This window comes from Pinus tabuliformis, chromosome 3_2 (assembly GCF_031772625.1).
Source record: "Pinus tabuliformis cultivar Carrire ecotype Pingquan chromosome 3_2, CPIR1, whole genome shotgun sequence".
Lineage (NCBI taxonomy): Eukaryota > Viridiplantae > Streptophyta > Pinopsida > Pinales > Pinaceae > Pinus > Pinus tabuliformis.
The window spans coordinates 236,904,558-236,930,248 of NC_142302.1; positions in this window are offsets into that span (position 1 = coordinate 236,904,558).

Here is a 25,691-nt window from a genome sequence, read left to right on the forward strand (position 1 = left end):
CGTTGAGTTACTTCAATACCAAGATAGTAGTGAACATGACCCAAGTTAGTCATTTCAAAACCTTTCCTCAAATCCTCCTTCATAGATGCAATGTAGCTCTCATTGTTCCCTGTAATCAAAATATCATCTCATATACCACAAGATATGCAACTATTTTGCCAACTTTCTTGACAAACAAAGTTGCATAATCAAGATCATAATGTTTGAAGTTGAGTTTCAAAAGATGCCCATTTAACTTTTCATACCAGGCTCGCGGTGCTTGCTTGAGGCCATACAAGGATTTAACAAGTTTGCATACTTTATGTTAATGTCCCTTCACAACAAATCCTTCTGGCTGGGACATAAAAACATTTTCTTTTAGATCTCCATTAAAGAAAGCAATTTTTACATCCATTTGATGGACTTTCCAATGTTTAGAGCTGCCAAGGCAAAGAGTATCCAGATGGTAGCCCATTTTTCTATGGGGTCAAATTTTCCTCATAATCGACCCCTTCCTTCTTTGCAAAAAATTGTTCCACAAACCCAACTTTGTGATTGTTAAGTGAGCCATCAACTTTATACTTGTTCTTGTAGACCCCCTTGCGTCCAATTGGTTTGGTTCTCAATGGAGGATCAACCATCTTCCAAGTGCCATTCTTTATCAAGGCACCATACTCCTTTTGCTTTGCTTCTTTCCATTCATCATGAGAAGCGACTATTTCAAGGAAGTTGGTTCAAAATCTATAGACAAATTTAGCTCAAAATCATAAGAAACATCCATATCAATAGGTGAATCAGAATCATCTACATCACCTCCATTTTTCTTGGTTGAATTTATTATTCTTGTCTTTCCAACCTCATCAGGGTGAACACATTCAATTGTTTTTTCATCCATTTTGGAGGACTTTTCTGAGATGGCTCAGGCTGCTTAGTTGACGGAGTTGGGACTGAATCAATATTGAGTCTCCCAATTCTATTAATAACATCACTTAAAGTATCATCAATGGTTGGAGCTTCATGTGGGGGAGAGAGTGCTTCATAAGAATATTCCATATATTGATCCAGTATAGGAATCCCCCCTTCACGATGTGGAATCTAATTATCAAATTCTTGGAACGATTTTGCATGTTTGAATCTATCCAAGCGATCAAGTTGTCACTCAACAAAATTGTAAGCTTTGGAAGATTCAAGAAAGATTACATCTCTAGATACAACAAACTTCTTATTAACTTCATCATAGAGATGACTTTCTTTGGAGGGATTTGAATATCCTAGGAAGATGCACTTATGACTCCTTATACAAAATTTGTTTCTTTGTACCTTTGGTATCAAGGAATAGTAGGTGGAACTAAAATTTTTGAGATGATTTACCAAAGGAATGTGGCCATACCACATTTCATAAGGATTCTTGTTTCTAATAGCATTAGATGGACATATATTATTTACATGCACAACACATAGAACTGCATCAACCCAAAACATCATTTTTACATTCTTGAAAAACATCATAGAACTACCATATTTAAGATTTTCCTATTCATTCTTTTAGCTACTCCGTTCTATTCAAGATTATAAGGCATAATTGTTTGATGTTTGATCCCATGCCGGTGAAGATAGTTTTCAAATTCATGTGAAGTGCATTCTTTTCCATTATCAGTGTGAATAGAGCCAATATGAGATTGTGCATCATTTTCAATCCATGTATGAATGTTGTTGAATGTTTGAAAAGCGTCATATTTGTTCTTCAATAGATAAATCCAACACATTTCTGGTGTAGCCATCCATAAATTTCATCATATATTTATTTCCATTTGCAGAAGGAACAAGAATTGGACCACATAAATGTGAATGAATGAGTTCAAGTTTTCTATGTGCTTTGCAATGTGAATCATGAAAAGACTATTTGCTATGCTTTCCGAGAATACAAGCATCACATTGCATAAGTTTCGTAGGAATTGTAGGCGAACAAATAACATGATTTTTCTTCAACAAGTGAAGGTTGCCATAGTTAAAGTGTCCAAATATAGCATGCCATAAAAGACTGAATGGAAATGTACCTTCATCATAATGAGAATGGTATGAGAAATTTTGTGCACGATCAGAGGTACCTTGCAGATTCAAAAGTCTTTCTTCTTCTATCCATGTCATGACAAGTGAGTGATCTGATGCTTTTATAACCTCAACCTTTCAATCAAACATATGAATGGAGTTTCCTTTCTGGTGGATGTGGACCAAGGGCAACAAGTTTCTCCTCAGTTTTGGGAGATATAAAACATCATGCAGAAGAAATTCTGGAAGACCTGGCAATTTGAGCCTAATTGTACCAAGCCCTGATGGCTTGAGTTTTGATTTATCTGCAAATTATATTACTCCATCAACATTATTAGTAAATTATTCAAAAAAATATCTTCTAAAAGTCATGTAGAAAGTTTCTCCCAAATGAAGCAACCAATCATTTTTCCAAGAAGCAAGTGAAGCATTAAACAAGTCTTCATTTACTCCAATATTACAATGTGCCACAACATAGAGAGAGGATTCAGGTGCTTTACCTTTCTCTTTGTCATTGGTCTTACCTTTGGGCTGATTTCTTTCCTGCTTAATCTTGTCCCAAGGCAACTTGGATGTAGATGCATCATGTGATCCATCTCTATTGCAACGTATGCAATGAAGATCAAACTTTTCTCCTTGAGAGTGTCTCCCCCCTACCTCTGAAATTTCTTCTTCCTCTTCCTCCTCGACCACCTATTCCTCTTGAAGAATCTTGAGCATGATCCTTCTCTCTATGTGCAAGAAACATAGCTTCTTCAAAAGACTGAGGAGCTGTCTTTTCCCCAAAATCCTTCTCTCTCTCAGCAAACTTTTTCACAAGGGAGTCAAAGGTAATCTCTTTGAGGTTTCCATTTGCTTGCAATGACTCAAGATAATTTGAATAAGTGGGATAAAGTGCCTTGAAAAAATATGTAAGAGGAATGTCTAGTTCAACATTCGTGACTTTGATATCATGCATAATCGATCTTACTTCTGATGCTAAAGCAAGAGGATTGTCATTTTTCAATTCAAGACTAAACAATTTAATCATCAATTGGATAACTTCAATTTTAGAGTGTGATTCATAGAGTTCCTTAAATTTCTATAAGGCTTCAAAAGCATTTGAAAATGGTGAAATATGATGAATCACCTCTTCATCTACATATGCTACAATCAAGGCATAGGCATTATTGTTATTGTTTTCCCAAATGGCGAATTCCTTATCTGAGGTAGGCTGTGCAGGTTCATTATCTCCCTCTCCTACACAAATTCCTTTCCACAACTCATTGAAAATGAGAGTGTGTTTTATCTTATTTTACCATTTAGGATTGTTCTCTTTTCATGAGAGAACTACTCCAACAATAGATATCAATGAATTCATTTTAGATATGTATACTCTGTTGAGAATATAATTTTTTTTACTTCTAGTGCAGAAAAATACAATTTTGGTGTAAAAATTGTAAAAAACTTGCACTCTGATATATAGGACAGAGGTATTACTTTTGGGAGTTGTTACTTGGGGAGGTTGCATGAGGGGAAGGGTGATGATTGGTGGGTGAGGTTATATCTGGAGTATGGAGGGAGGTATTACCGAGGGAGGGTTGAAGCTGAGTGGGAGGATGGGGGCTGTGTATGGCAGCGACAACGTTTGGAGTTAGGAGTTTGATTATGTATGGAGGGAAATTATGTATACAAGAAGAGACTTTAATTGATAGTATGACAGAGAACTTCATCAAATGAAACCTAGTATAGTGATGCAAATATACAACGTACCTACTTTTCTGGCTCTTCAATCACAGATGGAGAGTCAAGGATTTGCACCATGAAAAATTTCTTCAAATTTTTGCATTGATGCATGCCATTACTGCAGTGCTTTTGCAGTAGAAATGATGGAGAGTGATACAAGTTGCCTGTCTGATTACTTCACATTCTGGGACCATCGAAGTTACCTAGAAGTTCAAGTGATTACCCCAGGATTTTGTTTAATATTATTGTGTCTTATGACCAACTCTTGAACATGGAGTAAACAGTCACTCGAATGATGAGGGAGGAAAGATACCAATAGAGAAAAACATATCTACGGGCATATTTAAGAGAATGCCATGAACCATTTGAACCATGAGCCGGAGGTGTTAGCTTTACAAAATATTCAAGTTAAGGATAGGAGCGTTCAATGTGAGAGAGGGGTGGAGGACAGAAAACAAAAAAAATTTGCAGAAGGGAGTTACAAGGGCATAATGGGATTCCAAAAATGGAGTTGGCTCTAATACCATGTCAGGCCAGGAGGTAACTCCTCAAATCGAGTTGTCTATTCATTAATATTACTCATGGTTATATCCAGGAGGGAGAGACTCTTGGGCTTCATCTCCTGATGTCTCTTCATTTTCCATTATTTGCTATTTACATTTTTTATAAATGTTCACCCAATCCCAATGATTAGATGCCAAAACAAATATTCAAAGAAATTGTGGAAAATGAAATGGTTCTTAAAATTAGATTCCTTGGATCATATAGAGGAGGAAAGTACACATCTTATGAATTTTATGACTTTTGTGAACAACATGAGATTAAGAGACAAGTCTTAATAGATAAAAGTTGAATGGATGAATAAAATGGTCTAGGAAATTACTAGAGCTATGCTCAATGATTCAAAGATACCACATAATTTCTAGGGAGAAATTAATCAAAATGTAGTTAACATTCTTAACATGGATCATGTTAGAGTAAATAGCGATAAAATTCATTTTGAATTACACTATGGAAGGCCTACTTTTGTTAAGCACTTTAAGGCATTTGGAAACAAATGTTTCATTAAAAGGAATGAAGAAAATTTTGGAAAATTTGAATCAAGAGTAGATGAAGGGATAATGCTTGGTTATTAGTCTAGGAGAAAAGGTTATAAGTTCTACAACAAGAAACTCTGCAAGATATTTGAAATCATATATGTAAGAAAAAATCAACCTGTTCAAACTAGAAGACAACCACAACATGATGAACCAATAAACTATGAGTCACCAACAGATGAGGTCAAAGAGCATAGAGAACAAGAGGAACACAAAGAATAAGAGGCAGAAGAAATAGTAAAATATCCACATCAAAATACTCCATCAAGGTATGTATTGAAACAACATCTTGAGAGTCAAATTATCAATGACAAAGAAACAGTGGTGTAAACTAGAACAAAATTCCTAGGTACATCTAGTCATTCAAACCTAACACTATTATCTAAGATAAAGACTAAAAATCTTCCACAAGGAAGTCAATATGATAAATGGATTAAATAAATGAATTAATAATTATATTAAATAGAAAATAATGAAACATGGGATCTTGTGCCAAGACCTAAGGATAAAAATGTGATAGAAACTAAATGGGTTTTAAAAAATAAGTTAAATGGAGATTGGTAGGTTGTTAGAAACAATAAAATACTCGAGTGCAGTTTGAAGAAAAATTTTCTCTTGTTGTGAGAATTGAAGCAATTATATTTCTTTTAGGATTTTCTCATTATCGAAAATTCCAAGTTTATCAAATGGACACTGTCAACATTTTAAATCGTGACTTAGAGGAGGAAATCTATTTGGAGAAGTAGAAGGTTTTCTACCATTCAATAATAAATATTGTGTAAATAAACTCAAGAAATATTTGTATGCATCAAAGAAAACACCAAGGGCATGGTATTATAGGTTAGATAGGTATTTGCACCAACAAGGTTTTAAGAAGGAGACAATTGGCAACAAACTCTACATTAAGGCTATAATATTGATGACATAAATTTTGGAAGTAATATTGAATCAATGACTCAAAGGATTGCAATTGTTATCCATCAAGAATTTAAAATGCCTATGGTTGGAGAATTTTAAGTTTTCCTTGGACTACAAGTTCAACAAATAGGACAAGGAATTTTTATTTCTCAAACTAAGTCCCTCAAAAAAATTCTAAGGAATTTTGTAATGGACAACTGTAAGTCCTCTAAGTACACCTATGGTAACAAGTTGCAGACTTAGAAAGGATGATGAATCTTTAGAAATAAATAAATATTCCTATAGATCAAGTATTAAGAGTTTACTTTATCTCAAAGCTATAAGATCTGATATTATGCACAGTTGGACCACTGGGATGATTTTAGTCAAACCCTAAGGAAACCCTTGGGGCATTGAAGAGGATATTTAAATATCTATAAGGAACTTTAGACTTTGTTTTATGGTATACTAAGGATACAAAATTTACTTTACAATCTTATACAAATGTGACAGAGAAGGTAGTATCGATGACAGGAAAAGCATCGGTGTTGGAGCTTTCTTCCTAGGAAATTGTCTTATCTCTTAGCTAAGCAAGAAACAAAGCTCTATATCCCTATCTATTACTAAAGAAGAGTACATTGTAGTTGTGTCATGTTGTAAACAAATGCTATGGATAATGAAAACTTTTAAAAATAGTAAGGTAGATTGCACTGAACTAATATCTATCTTCTGTGATAACACACCCAATGCAATTAATATATCTATGAGTCCTACAACGCATTGAAAAACAAAGAACATTCCTGTTAAATATATTTTTCTCATAGAACTAGTATTGGGTTAAATAGTTAAGTTATAATATGTACCTATTTAGGAGCAGATTACAGACATGCTTACTAAACCCCTTTCAAGAGAGCCTTGTGAGTATCTCAGAAATAGATTAGGAATGATTTGTTTCTCATCTCTTCCATATATTTCTTACACAAGAAAGAGGGAAGTTTTCCAAATATGTTATGGATAGATGTATGCCAGAAGTTTAGAGAGAAAGGTATAGAATTAGCTTAGGGGGAGCTGCAATCTCAGTAGAAATAGAATGCATCTAGGAAGAGAGATGGCATCCTTATATGTTGCATCGGTTAGTAGAATCAATATCCTGATATATTCAAGTAGGAAGAGCATTTGGCCCTTGGAGTAACTATTGTTATATCCTGGTACAAGTGAAAAACAATAAACATAAGGTGGTGCTTGGACCAATAATGCATAGGTAGTTTGTTTATGCTTGGTGCCAACCTCATTTGGTCGAATGAGTAGATAAATACCTTTACCATTGATGTGAAAGAGGGAGACTAAGAAGAAATTGGAAATTTCAAAGTAAGAGGGAGAGTGAGCAGACAATCTAAATCTAGTGTTATCATAGTTAATGGGAGTTTCAACCATCAATGAACAACAATATAGTGTTGTTGTCATCAATGATAAATTGAGAGTGTTGGGTCCCTATAATACTAGTGATTACCCCATTACTATTGTAGTTTCATCCCTTATTAATATTGTTGTGCCCCTATTATCCCCATATTGTTATTACTGTGCCCCATAGAATCCCTCTATTGTTAATTTTGTGGCTTTATATTATTATTGTTAGGTCGACTAGGTTATACTGTGACTCCTTAGACTCCTATATATAGAAAGGAGGTTTTTTCATTTGAATCATCCAAGAATTGTTCATTTATGTAATGCAAAGGAGGTTTCCCCCTCGAAGAGGCTGAATTCTAAGGCATTGATCTATCTTTTCTATCTCTTCTTGAGCTGGTTTCATAACATTTGGTATCAGAGGTTTGGATTCTAGGCTTTTGCTGCTCCAAATAAGTCATCATGGAATTTTTTCTATAACTTTTGTTTTGTGATATTTCAGAAGCTAAAAAAAACCCCATTTGAGAAGAAATTGCGTTGAACCTCCGGTATGAATTTTAGAGCTTTTCGCGCTATATTTGTGGAGATATGATTTGAGGAAGTTGGTCTTTTTGCAGACTCCTGAATTAAATTCCAAACAAGTGACCTGGGGAAAATCGTCATAACTTTCTCTCTGAGCATTGGATTGAAATTTTGTAAGAAGTTATAGAAATAGGATGGACTGTAGTTTCTTGTATATATTTTTTAGAGCCAAAGTTCGAAACAGTGACTCGTGGCACATTGTACAATTTCGCTCTACTGATCTAGTCTATAATCAGGTCACTGTGGGAGATTTCACATAACTCTTCCTTGGAAAATCCAATTTGGATCAAACTGGTGGCATTGGAAAGAGGAAATAGAAGGCTACTACAGGTTGTAATTTCAGAACTGGATGATCCGAAAGTACAGAGATACATCAGAGGCAATATCGAGCTCCTATAAAGTGAAAAAAGGTGTGTAGATTCTTTTAAATTTTTGCTTATGATTGGTTTGAAAATTTATTTTGAAGGAATTCAAAGGGCATAGTAGAGCATTATTATCAGTAACTGATGTCGCGAGGAAAGAAAATGCAAACACCTAGTAAGCAATCTAAAAGATCTAGCATGACTCATGAAGAAGAGGAAGAAATGATACATGATATATCAAAATTACAAGAACAAGTGCAACAAATGTGACTCTCACAAAAGCTAACAAAAGCTAAGATAAATGGCGTGGAATCTAAGATAAAGGGCATGGAAGCTAAGATGGATGATTTGAAGATATATTTGAAGACATATTTGAAGAGAGACATGGCAGATTTGAAGGCAGATTTGAAGACAGACATGGTAGATTTGAAGACAGATTTGACAAATTTTCTACAAGAAATACTTACTAATGGTGAAAAGGTAGTAAAGGAAACTCATGATGCGAACAAAAGAAATGTTAATCATGATTTCATAGAGTATAATATGGGATCAAAGACCCACCATATTCCAAAAATCGATATGAGGAAGTTTGATGGCAAGGATCCCACAACATGGATATTACAGATGGAGCAATTTTTTGATCTCAATAATGTGCAAAACACACAAAAGGTACGTATTGCAACTTTATATTTGGAACCAAATCAGTTTGTATGGTATCAATGGCTTTGCTCTCGTAAAAAAATTATCACTTTGGCAATTTTTACAGCAGAATTGACAACACATTATGATGATACAAAAAGCAACACCTTTTTTAGCCAATTGATAAGTCTCAAACAAAAGGGTTCAATAATGGAGCACATTGAGGAGTTCCAAAAATTGAACATAAGGGTAAAAAATATTCTAGAGGAGCATAGGATTGATGTGTTCATAGGGAATTTAAAGGATAATATCCAATATGATGTTTGCCTTTGGGAACTTGATTCATTAGAGAAGGCATTCAGGTTAGCAAGAAAAATGGAAAGAAAAATTATGGCAACCAGGAAGCATACCACTCACAACTATAAAGATGGAAGTGTTGTTGCCCCTAGTCTTCCACAACCTATAAGGTTGACACCACAACAATTGGAAGAAAAGAGAGCAAAAGGGATTTTTTACAGTTGTGATAGCAAATACACTAAAGGTCATAAGTGTGCTGAGAAATTATTCTACATAGATTGCGAAGAGGAAGAAGAAAAGGAGTAAGAAAGGTCAAGAGAAGAGGATATACTCCAGGAACAAAGCCTAGATAAAGAAGAAATGAATCCAACCATATCTTGTAATGCATTTTTAGGAATTACCACTCCTCAAACCATCAAGATAGAAGGACAAATCAAGAAGAAAAAGGTAATAGTGTTGATTGATTCAGGAAGTACCCATAATTTTATTCATTGTAAGGTAGCAAAAGAATGGAATTTCTTCTTATATACAGCACTAGAGTGTCAAGTGATGGTTGCAAATGGAGGAACGATAAATTGCTCTAGAAAGTGCCATAATATCAAGCTATCGATGGGAGAATATGTATTGACTAGCCCAATGCTTTCCATTCCAATGGGAGGTGTTGATGTTGTACTAGGGGTCCAATGGCTACAATCCTTGGGTACAATAGCTTTTAATTTTCAAGAAATTTTCATGAAATTTTTTGTGGAAGGAAAGGAAGTTGAATTAAGGGGTATTGCAGGGAAACTAGGAAAGATAATAAGCTCTAACAGTATGACAAAGCTTCTAAAAAAGGAACAAAGGGGTGTAATTTCACAATTGTGTTCGCTAGATGTTTCCACATTGCAATAATCTATTTCTCCAGATCTCCAAAAAGTCTTGGACAATCATTCCAAGGTATTTGATACTCCCAAAGGTCTCCCACCTATTCGTGATCATGATCATGCTATTCATCTGATTCCAGGAAGTGTTCCTCCAAACATCAGGCCGTACAGATATCCCTATGCCCAAAAGAGTGAAATTGAATGTATGGTTGCAGAAATGCTAGAGGCTGGTATAATTCAACCGAGTCAAATTTCTTTCTTTGCTCTAGTAGTATTAGTGCACAAGAAGGATGGATCATGGCGCATGTGTCCGGATTATAGGGAGCTCAACAAGCTAACTATTAAAGATAAGTTTCCCATCCCTATCATTGATGAATTACTGGATCAATTGCATGGATCAATTTACTTCACCAAGTTGGATCTTCGTTCAGGAAAACAACATTTAGAACTCATGAGGGTCATTATGAATTTTTGGTCATGCCTTTTGGCCTTACCAATGCACCTTCAACATTTCAAGGTTTGATGAATTCCATTTTCAAACCATTCCTTAGAAAATTTGTGTTAGTATTTTTTGATGATATACTAATCTACAACAAGTCTTGGAATGATCATGTTGAACATGTTCACAGGGTGCTACAACTATTTGTGGAGAAACAATTATATGCAAAAAGATCCAAATGTTTCTTTGGAGTACAAGAGGTGGAATATCTGGGTCATATTGTATCTCATGAAGGAGTTAAGGTAGACCCTAGAAAAATTAAAGCCATTAAGGAATGAAAAATCCCCACATCCATAAAGCATCTGCGAGGATTTCTCTGGTTGACAGGGTATTATCACAAGTTTGTTAAGAATTACGGGAGAATAGAAGCACCCCTAACAACATTTTTGAAGAAAGATGCATTCTCATGGACTCCAGAAGCAACAAAGGCCTTCGAACATCTTAAAGAGGCAATGTGCCAAGAACTAGTCTTAGCTACACCGAACCTCACAAAAACTTTTATTGTGGAATGTGATGCTTTAGGAAATGGAATTGGTGTTGTTTTAATGCAAGATGAAAAACCCATTGCTTTTGAAAGTCGTCCAATCAAGGGAAAGTTTTTACACAAATCTATTTATGAGAAAGAAATGTTGGCAATACTCCATGCACTTAATAAATAGCAACCCTACCTAATGGGAGACACTTCAAGGTAAAAACGGATCATGATAGCCTTAAATAACTTTTAGAACAAAGATTATCTTCTGAAGAGCAACAAAAGTGGGTCACAAAGATGTTGGGTTATGACATTGAAATCATCTACAGAAAAGGGAAACAAAATGTGGTGGCAGACGCACTCTCAAGAAAGGATGAGGATGTGGAAGCATTATTGTGTGCCATTTCTATTATCCAACCAGATTGGATAAACGAAGCAAGGGAGGAATGGAAGAATGACGAAGAAGTGTGGGCAATTATTCAAAAGTTACAACAAGATTCCAGTATGTCTGATACATTTAGCTGGAAAAATGATTCTTTATGCTAAAAAGATTTCTTATACCTCTGTAAGAATTCCCAACTAAAACAAAAGATTCTTATGGAATTGCACACTTCTCCCTTAGGAGGGCACTCAGGATTTTAAAAATCTTACCACAGGGTTAAGAAGGAATTTTTTTGGGATGGCCTTAAATCGGATATTCAAAAATTTGTGGCGGAATGTTTGGTTTGCCAACAAAATAAAGTTGAAACAATTAAGACACCAGGTCTATTACAACCTTTATCCATTCGAAGCCAACATTGGGAGGAGGTTTCAATGGATTTTATCACAGGTTTACCCAAGTCTGAGGGAAAGAGTGTCATCATGGTGGTAGTTGACAGACTTATCAAGTATGCACACTTTTGTGCATTATCACATCCATTTAAAGCCAGTACAATTTCTACTGCATTTATGGAAACAATTCAAAAGCTACATGGAAACCCAAAGATTATTGTAAGTGACAGAGATCCCATTTTCACTGGAAATTTTTCGACAGAACTATTTTCTTGTCTTGGTACTCAGTTAGCTCATAGCTCATATTATCATCCTCAATTTGATGGGAAAACTGAGATAGTAAACAATGTTTGGAAGGATATCTTCGTTGCTTTTTATATGATAAATAGACACAATGGGTCAAATTATTTCCTCTGGCTGAATGGTGGTATAACACTTCCTTCCATACAACAACAAAAATGACCCCATTTTAGGCACTTTATGGATATCGCCACCATCCATCACATCATATTTAAGAGAAAATTCTAAGTTTCGAGCAGTGGACATCATATCGAACATCAACAACAAGTCCTCCAACTCTTAAAGGATAACCACGTGTTAGCACAAAATAGAATGAAACAACAGGCAGATCAACATTGCAGCAAAAGAAGTTTTGATGTAGGTGATTGGGTATTCCTACGGCTACAACCATATAATCAAATGCCCCTCAAGTGAGCTAAGAAGGATAATAAATTATCACCAAAGTATTATGGTTCGTACAAGGTGTTGCAAAAGATTGGTACTATGGCATACAAATTGGAGCTTCCTACAGCTTCTTGATTGCACCCAGTTTTCCATGTTTCATGTTTAAAGAAGGTTATAGGTGACAAGCTCCTAGTTCAAACAATATTGCCAGAACTTGATGAGGAAGGAAAAACTATATTGGAACCGGAAGCAGTCACAGAAACAAGAACTTGACATCTACGAAATCGATCAATTTCGAAGCATCTTATCAAGTGGAAGAACTTATCTACTGAAGATTCAACATGGGAGGATGAGAATTTTATACAGAAGCATCCAGAACTACTCAAGCATTGAGGACAACATTTTTTTGAAGGAGAGGGGCATGTTGGGTCCCTATAATACTAGTGATTACCCCATTACTATTGTAGTTTCATCCCTTATTAATATTGTTGTGCCCCTATTATCCCCATATTGTTATTACTGTGCCCCATAGAATCACTCTATTGTTATTTTTGTGGCTTTATATTATCATTGTTAGGTCAGCTGGGTTATATTGTGACTCCTTAGACTCCTATATATAGAAAGGAGGTTTTGTCATTTGAATCATGCAAGAATTGTTCATTTATGTAATGTAAAGGAGATTGCCCCCTCGAAGAGGCTGAATTCTAAGTCTTTGATCTATCTTTTCTATCTTTTCTTGAGCTGGTTTCATAATAGAGAGATTGTTGAGTGTGTTGGAATTTTTTTTGTTATTTTTTATGCTAATTAGTGTCAATTTTAAGGGGATCTTGGTGAGTATTCATGGTGTTGATTATTTCGTTATTGCTTTAAGTTTCTAGTGCCAATGATTGTTGAGTATAGGTTGTAGATTGTTTGACTTGAATTCATGAATATAGACCTATTGGGTAGCCTAGATTTGTAGATATCCTTCCTACATTTATCTTGGTCATAGTATCATGCAATGTTTTTAGCTAGATATCCCCCTTAAAGAGCTTTCTAATGGCATATGGCTCCTAGTAAAACTCTCATCGAATGATGGGAAAAGTTGCTCTGGATTGAAGGAAGTTTAATAGTCCGAAACAGCTTCAACACATCCGAACTCATTGAGGGAGTTATCAATAGTTACGTTGTTGGAATAGGTGGATGTTGTATTATCCATATTTATCCACACTTCAACGTAATCTAGGTATTTGGGTTTCTAGGGGTGCTCAAGGAAGAAACTTAAGAAAAATGCTAGATATTAGATTTCTAAAAAGAGTGGACCCTAGATGGATCGTAGGTTGACGATGTGGTAGCCTAAGGACATGACACATGGCATAATGACATCAAAGATGGAGGTGATGACACATGGCACTAATTTATAACACTTTTAGGTGCCAAATTGGGTAGGTGATATATGGCATGTGGCAAGAACTTGGACATATGACGATAGTACAGAATGAGATGGGGCATGCACTGACATCGAAGGGATGATGTGGGAGTGGCATGGAATAGATGATGTGGCAAGAGAACCACATGGAAAGCTTTTGATTGGTTCTTAAAGTTTTGACGTGGAATACTTTGAGGCTTAAAGATTTGCACCAAGTGGCTATTTTGTAAGATTTAGTAGTGTTAAAGAATTTTTAATTTATTTTGGAGTCTGGGGGAAACTTTGATATGTGTATCCATGGATACAAATGTGTATTCCACATACACACTTACCAAACACTAAAATCTAGATTTGAGTAAGGGTAAAGGGGATTGGTCAAAGCTTTAACAAATTGTGATTCCAGGAGTATGAATATTATGTAGGCATTTAGGCGTCCACATGTGGAGTAGGTTTGTTGGTTAACAAGTGTTTGAAATCTAGATTCACATAAGTAATTTAAAGAATATTGGTCCAGGTTTTGAGTGGTTGAAGTTCTAGGTGAAAGGAGGCATTCATCCATTTGACCCTCTGAGGGTGAACAATGTCAAGTCACAAGTATTAAGCATAAATCCTTGGATAGGTGAAAAAGGTATTTAAGCCTAGGATTCCCTTCCCAAGTCATGAGGAGCCAATAGTGAATCCCTCGATGCTGAAATATAAGGTGAAGAAAAACTGAGAGGGACATCTAGGATTTTCTCAATGTGAAGTGTAGCTACAATAAAAACACCCAAACGTCATATTTAAAGGACTAGCCCTCAAACTAGCATGTGGTTATATGAGGAAAGTGACAAAATAAAAGGAGCTTAAGTGCTCTAGCACCACTGGAGAATTCAAAGGTTGATGAGGCGCGAGGTTGATAGGGCATGATGTGCTAATGCAGTCAAGTGAGAATTTACATTGGTGAAAAACTTAGACCAATGCCCGTGGTAAATTTTGTTACATTAATGAATAAAGAGGAATCGTGCAATGTTGATTGATAATCTTGTCAAGGAACATAATCTATGGGTGAAAAAACATGAACCTATAGCCATGATAAAAGAAAGGCCTAAACCATAAATATAGAAGAGAAATAATTGTAGTTGTTGTTGATGAAGTGGAGAAGAAATATGATGATCAATAGAAAGATCATATAGTGAAAAGAAGAATGAGTAGAGGGTATGAATATTGTAATATATCAATGGATGTGTGAGAGGATTTTTGTGGGTAATATAACCAATGCATTTTCTAGAAATAGAATTTGCTGATACGAGTACAAAGTGATGAAAGGAAATAGATTAATAATTAAAAAACAATAATTGGAGATCTATGTTCTCGGTAGGTGGGTTCCTACTAAAATTTGGGGATAGGTGTCTCCAGTGAGTTAGATCCTGCAAAGTTAAAAAATGGGATAGATATCTTTGGCAAGTCAAAGGTTACAAATTTTGTCACTGTAGGTTGATTCCTACACAATAATTTAGAGAAAAGGAAAATGGTTTGTGGTTTTTCTCCTTTATGGGTTTCCACTTTAAATCTTTATCATCCTATGTGTTCATTTAATTTTATAATTTTTTTTGCTTATTCTGTAAATGCCTAAGAAATAAGGATTGAAGTGAAAGTTTAATTTTGGGAAACAAGAATATTGATTCACCCCCCTCTCAATATTCATATATTCAACAAGTTTTTTATTGTGGATGAGGTAGTAAATAAACTTGGTGAAACTAAATGTCGGCACTAGTGCATTTAAAAAAAATGAAGATATATATAGCAGCTACAACAAATGGTTTTGTCTGAGATGGAATTTATTTGATTTAATAATGAATAATATAAACACTATTACAATGGTTCACCTATATTTAAATATTAGGTAGATTTTGTAGTCATGTATGAACTTTTTTTATCATATGTTTTTATAGGGTTAGTAATTCAAAGGGAAATGTTGATTTAATCTTATAACATGGTGGTGTGTATATATTTTAAGCTATAGATGTGGCTAAGAACTTATGAATGTTTATTATATAGTTTATAGCATTGAAGCACTTTATTAGATTGATAGGTTTACAAATGTACTTCATTAGTTTACATGCTATGAGTTGTAGTTTTCATTGTAATGGTCAATGCCAAAGATGTTATAGTAAGGAGAGAATAAAACAACATGATTCTTGGTGTGCATGAAAGTATAATTTTCATTATTTTATTCTAGATTATGACACCTTATTTAGCATATTATGATTAAATTTCATTTGTTCTTAGTAGGTAAAATGAATCCTTAATTCACATCAAAAATTTTAGTGAGTTAAGGTACTTAGTATTTTTTAGTTCTGTAATAAATAATCTCTCCCTGTGTGTTCATGTAGTTTGTACAACTGATATATACACTAAATATGCATTAAATAACATCCCCTAGGTTATAATTTTTCCTTTGGTTATAATTTCCATATACTTTCAATTGAAAGTGAATTTAATAAGTCCAAAGAACTCTAAAAAATCAAATAAAAATGATGGAAAAATAACTATGTTTGAAAACTAGATGTTGATCCTCCATGTTTGTCAACGATGTCTAGAACATAGTCTAATTCATCATGAAACAACAAAAATATGGTAGCATTGACATTTGTTGGATGCCATGATTGGGTATTTGGCTAGGCTAGTCAACCAATCTTTGTAATTGCCTCTTGACTACGAAAAATAGTTAACTATGTAGTTGAGTTGGTTTCCCATTAGGTCAATTTGATCGACTAGGGTAGTTAATAACAATCATAACTACCTACCAACCAACGTGAGGTATAAAGATATGTATTTATTATGTATCAAGGGGGAGGGGGATGTTTTATCTAATGTAATACAATACTAGATATTGTTGACTCAAATACTAGTTTTCTCGTCTAACTCCTATGTGTGTGTACATATGTCTTATTGTATGTTTCTTTCTATAAAGTATGTTGTGTATGTGTTTTTCAAGTAATTATCACATATAATATCTTATATTCAACATTGGTTACATTTTTTAGTAGAGCATGATCTTAGACTTGTCTTATAATTCCATACATGCATAGGTGCTAAGTCTAGAGGATATTCAAGAGTGGTGGTAGAGGAAATTGGACAATTCCTTGAAACAATACACCAAAACAAAGTGACTGACTCTTGCATAGGAGAGAGTGTAGTCTTTTGTTAAGGCACATGAGAAATTATGTGAAACAATCCTTGAAGAAATCAAGAAATATATAAATTGTGTTGCTCTTGAATAACCTTACAAAGTAAAAATAATTACTATACAACCTAATCAGTGGTCGTTGAATGAAATTGTATCAGTGGGTAGAAAAAAATTTATATGCCTTTTGTGAAGATTAAATGATAGAAGAATTGAAATCCATTTATGTTATATTGATGTGTTTTCATTTCAAATATAAAATATAGTGATTTTTTGGTCATACTTGAAACTACACCACTCTATATGGAGACAAAAGTGATAGATGATCATGAAGTTGTACACTTAATAAATCAATGTCAATTTTAATATTGCAATGCTTCCTCACACAAGGTAAATGAAGATGTTTTATCCTTTTAAAAGGACACTATAAAATAAGGAAATTTTTTGTAACCATAGTCTTATTGGATATCGTTATTTGTCAACTTCATCCAATACATTAAAAAATAAAAAATGGAGGTCGTGTGCTTGAGATATTACCAATTTTGTCCAAGAATACACAAATCTAACCTACCCACATCCTCATTATATCTTACTCAATTATCCATTTTATCATTTTTCTTATTTTGTCATGGATTTTTCCATTTATCATTATTATTATCAATTTCCCCATCCATTTTTAGAATTTTGAATAAGAGATTATTCTATGTATAATTACTCTTCATCCACCCCTTCTCATTATTTAACCATTTTTACCCAGACTTTTTATTATACATGTGGGTACTCTTACCCACTTGTTGCTTATATACATACACTTAACCATTTTTACTGATGTGGGCTATGGGTTGTTCTTTTTGCTAGGCTCATCCCACACCTGCATTTCCACATTTTTACACCTACTTTCTTGTAGCCTACAAATTGCATCCCTTTTTATACTTATCCATTTTACTGGTATGTGGGTTGTAGAAAACCCTTCACTTCATTCCATTACCTCTCCCACATTACCACGGAACCTATTTTTATTTAATTAGTCATTTTACTTCCACTTCTACTTTTACTACTTAGTCCTGTGGGTTGCATACTTCACTTCACTCCATACTTTACCTCACCTTCCTATAATCCCACATCGCTATTTTTAACTTAATAATTTTAACTTATCCTTTTTGTTATTTAGTTAGGTTTTCTCACTTACTCGTTTCCCATATACTTAGACTTAGTCATTGTTACCCAAGCTTAAAAATTGTAACCCATTTTATACTTAGCCATTTTACTTCTATGTGGGTTTTGAACCTCATTTCACTTGAATCTATTAGTTATCTTTGCATTACTTCCTCTAATGTTACTTATCTTGGATTGTTCTAAACCTTATTTTTATTTACTTAGTCGTTCTTCACTTCATTCCATAAATTTCCACCTACATTACTTTATTTACTTAGTCATTTTAATTTTACATTTAATATTACTATCTAGTCATGTGGGGCATATACCTTATTTCGCTACATCACTTTATCTAACCTTATCATAATCCCACATCATTATTTTTACACTTACTTTTACCTCTCTGCATTATCCTCTTCTTGCAATTCTGCATCACTATGTTTACACTTAATCATTTTTCTCATTTTTGCACACTTAGTTATTTTGGTTACCTTTTACTTCTTAAGCTTAATTTTACCTCTCTCCATTATCCTCCTCATCCAAATTATTCTCCATACTTCGATTATTTTCATGCATTCTCATATACTAAGTTTTTCCATTTTTCATTAGTACACCACCCAATGACCGGTGAAAATATCTTTGAGTGACACGTGGAAAATATTGGCTGGAAACAGATGATTAAGTAGTGAATTGGAATGATAACTAGACATTGAGGTGGTGACACACATTTTACATTCTACACACAATACATGGCTCTTTGTAATTAATATTCAAACAATATGGGAATCCTATCCTTATAAATTGTTATAAATTCCCTCACTAAGTAGATCAACGATTGCTAAGTCACTAACTTCAAGAGGATATAACTTGAGTTTATGATGTCCAAATTGGCAAAACAAGAGCTTGTTGGAAATATAGACATGGGAAGAAAAAGGTTAAATTAGTTTCCATGGATGAAATAGAATACATCATACCCAAAAAATGAAGTTACAACTAGAATGATTTCTAACTTGGAAGAAAACTACTATTAAACAATTATTGATTTAAAGGATTTTTCAAATATTTAAAGTGGGCCCTTATTTGGGGAGAAATATTAAAGTTTATAGTTTTTTTTTCTCAGTAAATGCTAAATCTATTAATATAAGGTAACCAAAAAATTACAAGGAGGACTGAGCCTCGACATAGAGGATCTGCATGCTTTCAAAACTAACCGAGCTAACCCATAATTAGGGAGACCATTTACATGATACATACAGTCAGGATGGGTTAAGATCTTCCCATTTCTAGACCAAAAATTCATAAGCAAGAACAGAGTAACAGAAGCAGAACCATGTCAACAACACCATAAAAAACGATGGACCCAAAACCAGACAAAAAGAGAGCTGAGAAGGCCACCGGGAGTCATCAAGTGAGCTTGTCTTGGTCCATTGGCACTTCCTCCACCGGGCATTCGTTGCCATACCATATGTCACCACCGTATATCTCCTCACCCTCCCCACTGCCACCAGGGGGCTTCGGGGCCTGAAGGGAGCTGCTTGAGCTGCTGTCGCCTTCCAGCGTTGCCGACGCACCATGGTGGCTTCCACCCGGCTGCATATCTAGAGGATCACTGCTCGAACTGTCCGCCATTCCTTTGCCCGCTTCCTTCGAACCACCTTGCTTACTTGATTGACCAATGTTGCCTTGTTGTTGCTCTGTGCTAAGGCGACCAGCAATTCTGAGACCTTCCTGGGATGAGTCTGCCATGTCATTTGCAGAGGCTTGGATAGAAGACTCCTCTTCCGTGAAGATTATGGAAATATTAGCAGAGATGATTGGCCGATTTAAATTGCTCTAAAACCTGAAATGAAAGTTTTGAAAAGCATGATACGGTAGCGGTCTGTGAGAGGGACTAGCCGAAGGCATCATTACCTAAGGAGTAGGTTGAGAAGTCTGAGAGCGCCTGCTACCTCCTCCTCCTCAGCTTCCACCATGACGACTCAGCAATCTCTGCCGGACCTTGACCATTCTGCCAACCCAAAAAATACTGAACCAAAAATAAAACCCAGGATAGAGCAGACAACAGTGAGTATAGCTGGACCAGTCGGGTGGGGAAGAACAATGTAAATCAGGTGCCTGAATAAACGTAAGCTTATCCCACCGAGCAAAGGAATTTCCTCGGCGGGGATGCTTCAGAAGGGAAAGGCCATAACCAAAAGACGAACACCAAACCGTAAATAAAGGTGCTGCAAGTTGCCTGTTCAGAATCATCTGGACTGTATAGCTGTCGAGGAGGAGCATCAAATCAATCTGCATGATGAAATAATTGCACATAAGGTGAACCTGCTTGGGCTTGGCGCTAATCTGGAGAGGAGCGCGTCGCTTGAAGCTGTAGGATGATGTGCCGGCGGTCGTAAATTCTCCCATTAACTTTGATTTATGTCACCCGCATCTGGGTGTTCATGTCCTTCCTGCATCAAATCCTTCTTCACATTGTTTTGAAAGTCCTTGAGTTGGGAATCAAAGACTAGACCTGTAATTGAGCCTGTATGAAGGTTGACTCCATATTCCACCCCAAAGTTAGCTAGAAGATCCGCCACTTTGTTCCCTTCCCTTCTAATATGCTTGAGAGTTATCACCCTGTGATGGATGAGACATGGTTCGATGAGTTCCAAACTATTTTCCATTCTCCAACTGCTACTGACTTTGCTTGCCGGTGTGCCTTGCATGATTTTGATGACCATGTTGATGATGATTTGCGAGTCACCTTCGATGATTAGAGGAAAAAAACCCTGCTTTTGAGCAAGAATGAGCCCTTGCTAAAGACCTTCTAGTTCCACTAAGTTATTGGTGTCCCATCCTTGTGAGCCTAAGAAGATAAGCAGAGGAACTCCTTTTCAATATCTGAAAATCCCTCCGAAGCCTGAGTTGTCAGGATTGCCTTTTGAGGCCCCGTCAAAATTTAATTGATAAATATTACTGGGAGGTGGAGTCCAAGTATTAGGCGAATGACTTGTCTGAGGAGGAGTTCTTTGGGCAATGTTTGCTTGATGCCATTAAAGGTTCCAATTGGCCCATATGTTTAAAGGTAGTGGGCTTGGCCCGGTTTAGACTAACTACTCACACGACGAGCTACGACCTTGCTCGGGATCGAACACAAGACCTGTCCGTCATGACGAGGCCGACTTTACCACTATGTCGCCTCCACGACCTTCAGAAGGTAGTGGGCTTGGCCTAGTTTAGACTAACTACTCGCAGGACGAGCTACGACCTTGCTCGGGATCGAACACAAGACCAGCCCGTCATGACGAGGCCAAATTTACCACTACGCTGCCTCCACGACCTTGAAAGGTAGTGGGCTTAGCCCGATTTAGACTAACTACTCACACGACGAGCTACGACCGATCAAACACAAGACCGGTCCATCATGATAAGGTCGACTTTACCACTACGCCTCCTCCACGACCTTTTAAAGGTAGTGGGCTTGGCCCGGTTTAGACTAACTACTCGCACTACGAGCTACGACCTTGCTCGGGATGGAACACAAGACCGGTCTGTCATGACGAGGCCGACTTTACCACTACACCGCCTCCACGACCTTTTAAAGTTTATAGTTACCGAAGGGACTTAATTCAATTAGTAAAAAGTGGAAAATGATAACTATAAAGTAGTTCCAAGAAGATTAAGAGATAATTACAAAAAATGATGGAAGAGCATTCAAAGAGAGAGAGAACCCCATTCCACCATAGTAAGCAAAGTAGCCTCCTAGTTGAGTCTTTTAATATATTCTTATTAGTTAGAAATAATCGAAACTTTTATTTAAAAGTTATTTTGAATGACTAGAGTCACTCTCTAATTACTTTCCTCTTTCTCTTCAAGGTCTCATTTACATGGTCCATGGGAGCCCGAATAAACACATTTTGGACATATGAATTTTACTTTTGTAATCATTTTAACTATTTTTAAATATTTGTATTTGAGGTTCCATGGAGAATTAATAGGAGTTTGTAGCTAATGTTATCTTTGAATTTTAGTTTTAAGTACAAGGTTGTAAGTGTGGAACTCCTTACATCCTTATGTGTTTAAATGGAAATATTATCTTATGTTCTGTAGAAATGTTGTCTATTTCTTTTCATCTTGATCAATGACATGGTGTGTTTTACTTACTGTTATGTTAGAAGAAAATCTTCTCACAACCTTTAATTTACTCTTTAAAAGTCTTATGATGTAAACATTATTATGTGGATATCATCATTAATATCATTTCCATGAGAAGATTTTCTTTAGTTTTCACATGAAAATTTTGTAGATAAAATATTTTACCATCATATTTATTCCCTTTTCTTTCTAGTATAGAGATTATATGACTTACAAGTAAATTTGTTACATGAGAGCTTTATTGAAACATTTTTTGGGGTTCTCCCTTCATAATTCACCCACTACATTCATTTGATGATAGAATAATAATATTCCACCAATCAAGAGAGGAATACCACCTCTATAAAAATGAGGAGAGAGATACTTGTTCCATATAATATTTTCTCTCAATGTTGGTCATTTTCTCTTGTTAGAAAAGAAAACAATCACAATGTTAAGAGTATATTCTATGATGATTTACATGATAGTTTCCTTTGTATCATACCAAATATAATTCATATTCTTTTAACCAACAAAGGTTTTGATCACATCGTTGAGCCCCGAACTCTTGTTACAATTCTAGCCAACATGACTAGAATAAATGACAATCCAAGTGGGAAATATTTTGAGTGTCAATTGTGAATATACCCATGAAGTGTCAAATTAATATTGAAAAAATGTAATTGACTAATTATTTCACTATGGTTAATTGGAATACAATGGGAGTGATGATGGGGGGCTCATGAGATGCCTAAAATTGAATTATTATTCCAAGAAAAGTAAAGACATTGGCTACATGATAGAATGAGTATATGGGTGATGAAAAAATAAAGAAAATGACTACCATAAAAGTGTAATTCCTTATGTTAGTGAGCAACCTTTAGAAATTTGATAAGGACAAAAGGAAAAAGAAAAGAGCCATGGTACATGATTTTAATAGACCTTCATCAACCCGCAAGAAAGAGTAATCAATAATAACATGTTGCTAGAGTGCTATATTGATATAAGATTAGCATTGTCTAACTATATGTAGAAATGGAAGTAGCCTTAACAGTTTCTGTGTTTAATAAAGAGTTTCATTTGATATAGGCTAGCACTAACATGCTTCAATTGTTAGAAAATGTTGATGCAACAACCAACTTGGATCGCTAATTAAATGAGAAAAATATTTGGAATATAAATAAAAACCATTTATGATAAAGTGATATATATTAAACAAATGTATGAGAAAATGATATAATTAGATTACAAATGAGGGCCCTTTATAAATACCTAGGTGGGAGATTCATTTCATTAAGTGTTAGGTCCTTTAGTTGAGACATGTCCTTTTATTAGGATTTTCCCTTCACTAGTTATTAATTATTATTTATTTATATTGATATTTATGTATATTTATATTTATTGCATTCGCTTTCCATTTACAATTCCTTGTACTCAAATCATATTTATTGAAAGGAATGACATGTTTTTCCATGGTCTATAGTGTCTTTTCGTCATTCTCTACTTTTGGAATTGTCATAGTTGATGATGCAAGAGATATGAAGCATTGAGTGATGAGAAAAGTTATTGAACCATAAAAGAATATGACCATCCTAATTCAATATTTTGTGAAACATTGCACTTATATGATTTCCATGATGAGTTTTTATTATGTGACTTAATTAAAATAGTATTGATATTCTTCAAAACATAGGTTAATTGTTTCCATATTGAATGGCGTTGATACATTAATTGGTTAAGATACTTGACCTTATGATTGCGATGTTGATAAGGTGTCTCTGTAGAATGATTATCCCTTATCATGCTTATATCACTTTTATTGGTTTAATTTTGGTATTATTTCTTCTTCATTCCCTAGCATTGCATTGTTCATTATTGATTTTTTTCAACAAGTACACTCAAAATTTCCATTGCCTAGATTCTCATATTTTAGTATGTCTTTACTTTAACTGGTTTTACATATTAATGAGTCGTGATGTTAACTATGTCTTTATATATTGCCTTTTCCTAAACTTGGATTTTTTACTAGAAGACTTTGATGCTTAATTATTGATAAGTTGTTCGAACTTAGTCTTCTAGTAAGTTCATTTCACCTTTTGACTTCTTAATCCATGTGATCAAGTTTTGACTATGATTCTGGATGTGAGAATTTTCTTCATTTTTATCTATAATAAATTTGTCAAATTATTTTTGCATCTTTTGCACTTAAATTTTTTTATCTTGAAGGATCACCTTTGAGATATCATTAAGGTTTTCCGATGTTACTAAATCTGACTCATATATATGAGAAAATGATATGATATGACTACAAATCAGGGTCCCATATAAATACATAGGCAGGAGTGCCATTTCATTAAATGTTGTGTCTTTTAGTTGAGACATGTACTTTTATTAGTATTTGTCCCTTCACTAATTATTAAATATTGAAATTTATTTATTACTAGTTATACTTATCATTATTACAACTGAAAACATCAATGCACTACACAATTATGCAAACTCATATGAAATAATTCTCAGAGTTTTAAAAGTGATGAAGAAGCATTTAGCTCAACATCATTATTGTATTCTATTAGACATAGGGGGTCTTGTGTTTCAAGGAAGTTGGTTTCCTAAGTATGGAATTAATTTAATTACTATGAGTTTGATTGATTTTAATGAGAGAAGCTAGAATAGGATTTAATTGAATATTGTGAGGCATAATTGTAAATGTTTTCGAATGTAGGAGAACATGAGAGATTTAGGATAGTTGAGTGATGAAAGGATTGAGAATTGATTGTAGATCTTAGATTAGGAGTCAGTTCATGATTTTGTGGATTTGAGAGAATCCTTAGGGATGAGAAAGAGATTTTAGGATTTTGTCGAGAAGCTTATGGATCTAAACTAGGAATTGGTTTTAGAATCCCTTTTTGTATAAATGTAAGCCTAAAAGGCATAGACGGAGGGTAGAGACAGAGAGAGAGTGTGTTAGACATTTAGCTAGTGTTTGTAAGCCTATGGGAAGATAATGAACAGAGGCCATTAAATTAGAAAATTAGGCCGAGGATAGATAAAGAGTCTCATTATGTAATTATTTGTTGATATATATATGCATAGAGATTCAAATTCCAATTTGTATAAGTGTGTTATTGAATATTGAATGATGGATGAATAAATTATCATATTCTGTGTAACAGAGAGTTGCAGGCGGAGTTCGACGATTACATAGAGAGGTACATGATGAGGAGGATCATAATGGATCATTGAATCCATTAGAGATATCAAAGCCAAAGCTCAGGAGGAAGTGTACAATGAAACAACCAAGGGATCAGAACCTTGAAGAAAATCGGAACCATAGAAATACTGAAGAAATAGCATAAAATCATAAGCAAAGAGAAGAGTGGAGAAGTGAAGAGGTGATGTACAACAACCATTGGATCTAATAGATCAACAAACCAGATCCAATCGCAGAGGAGACAGAGGAATATCGCATCGGCAGAAACCGTTCAAGTGTTGTCAGCTGGCCAAAGGGAATAAGTGACTGTGA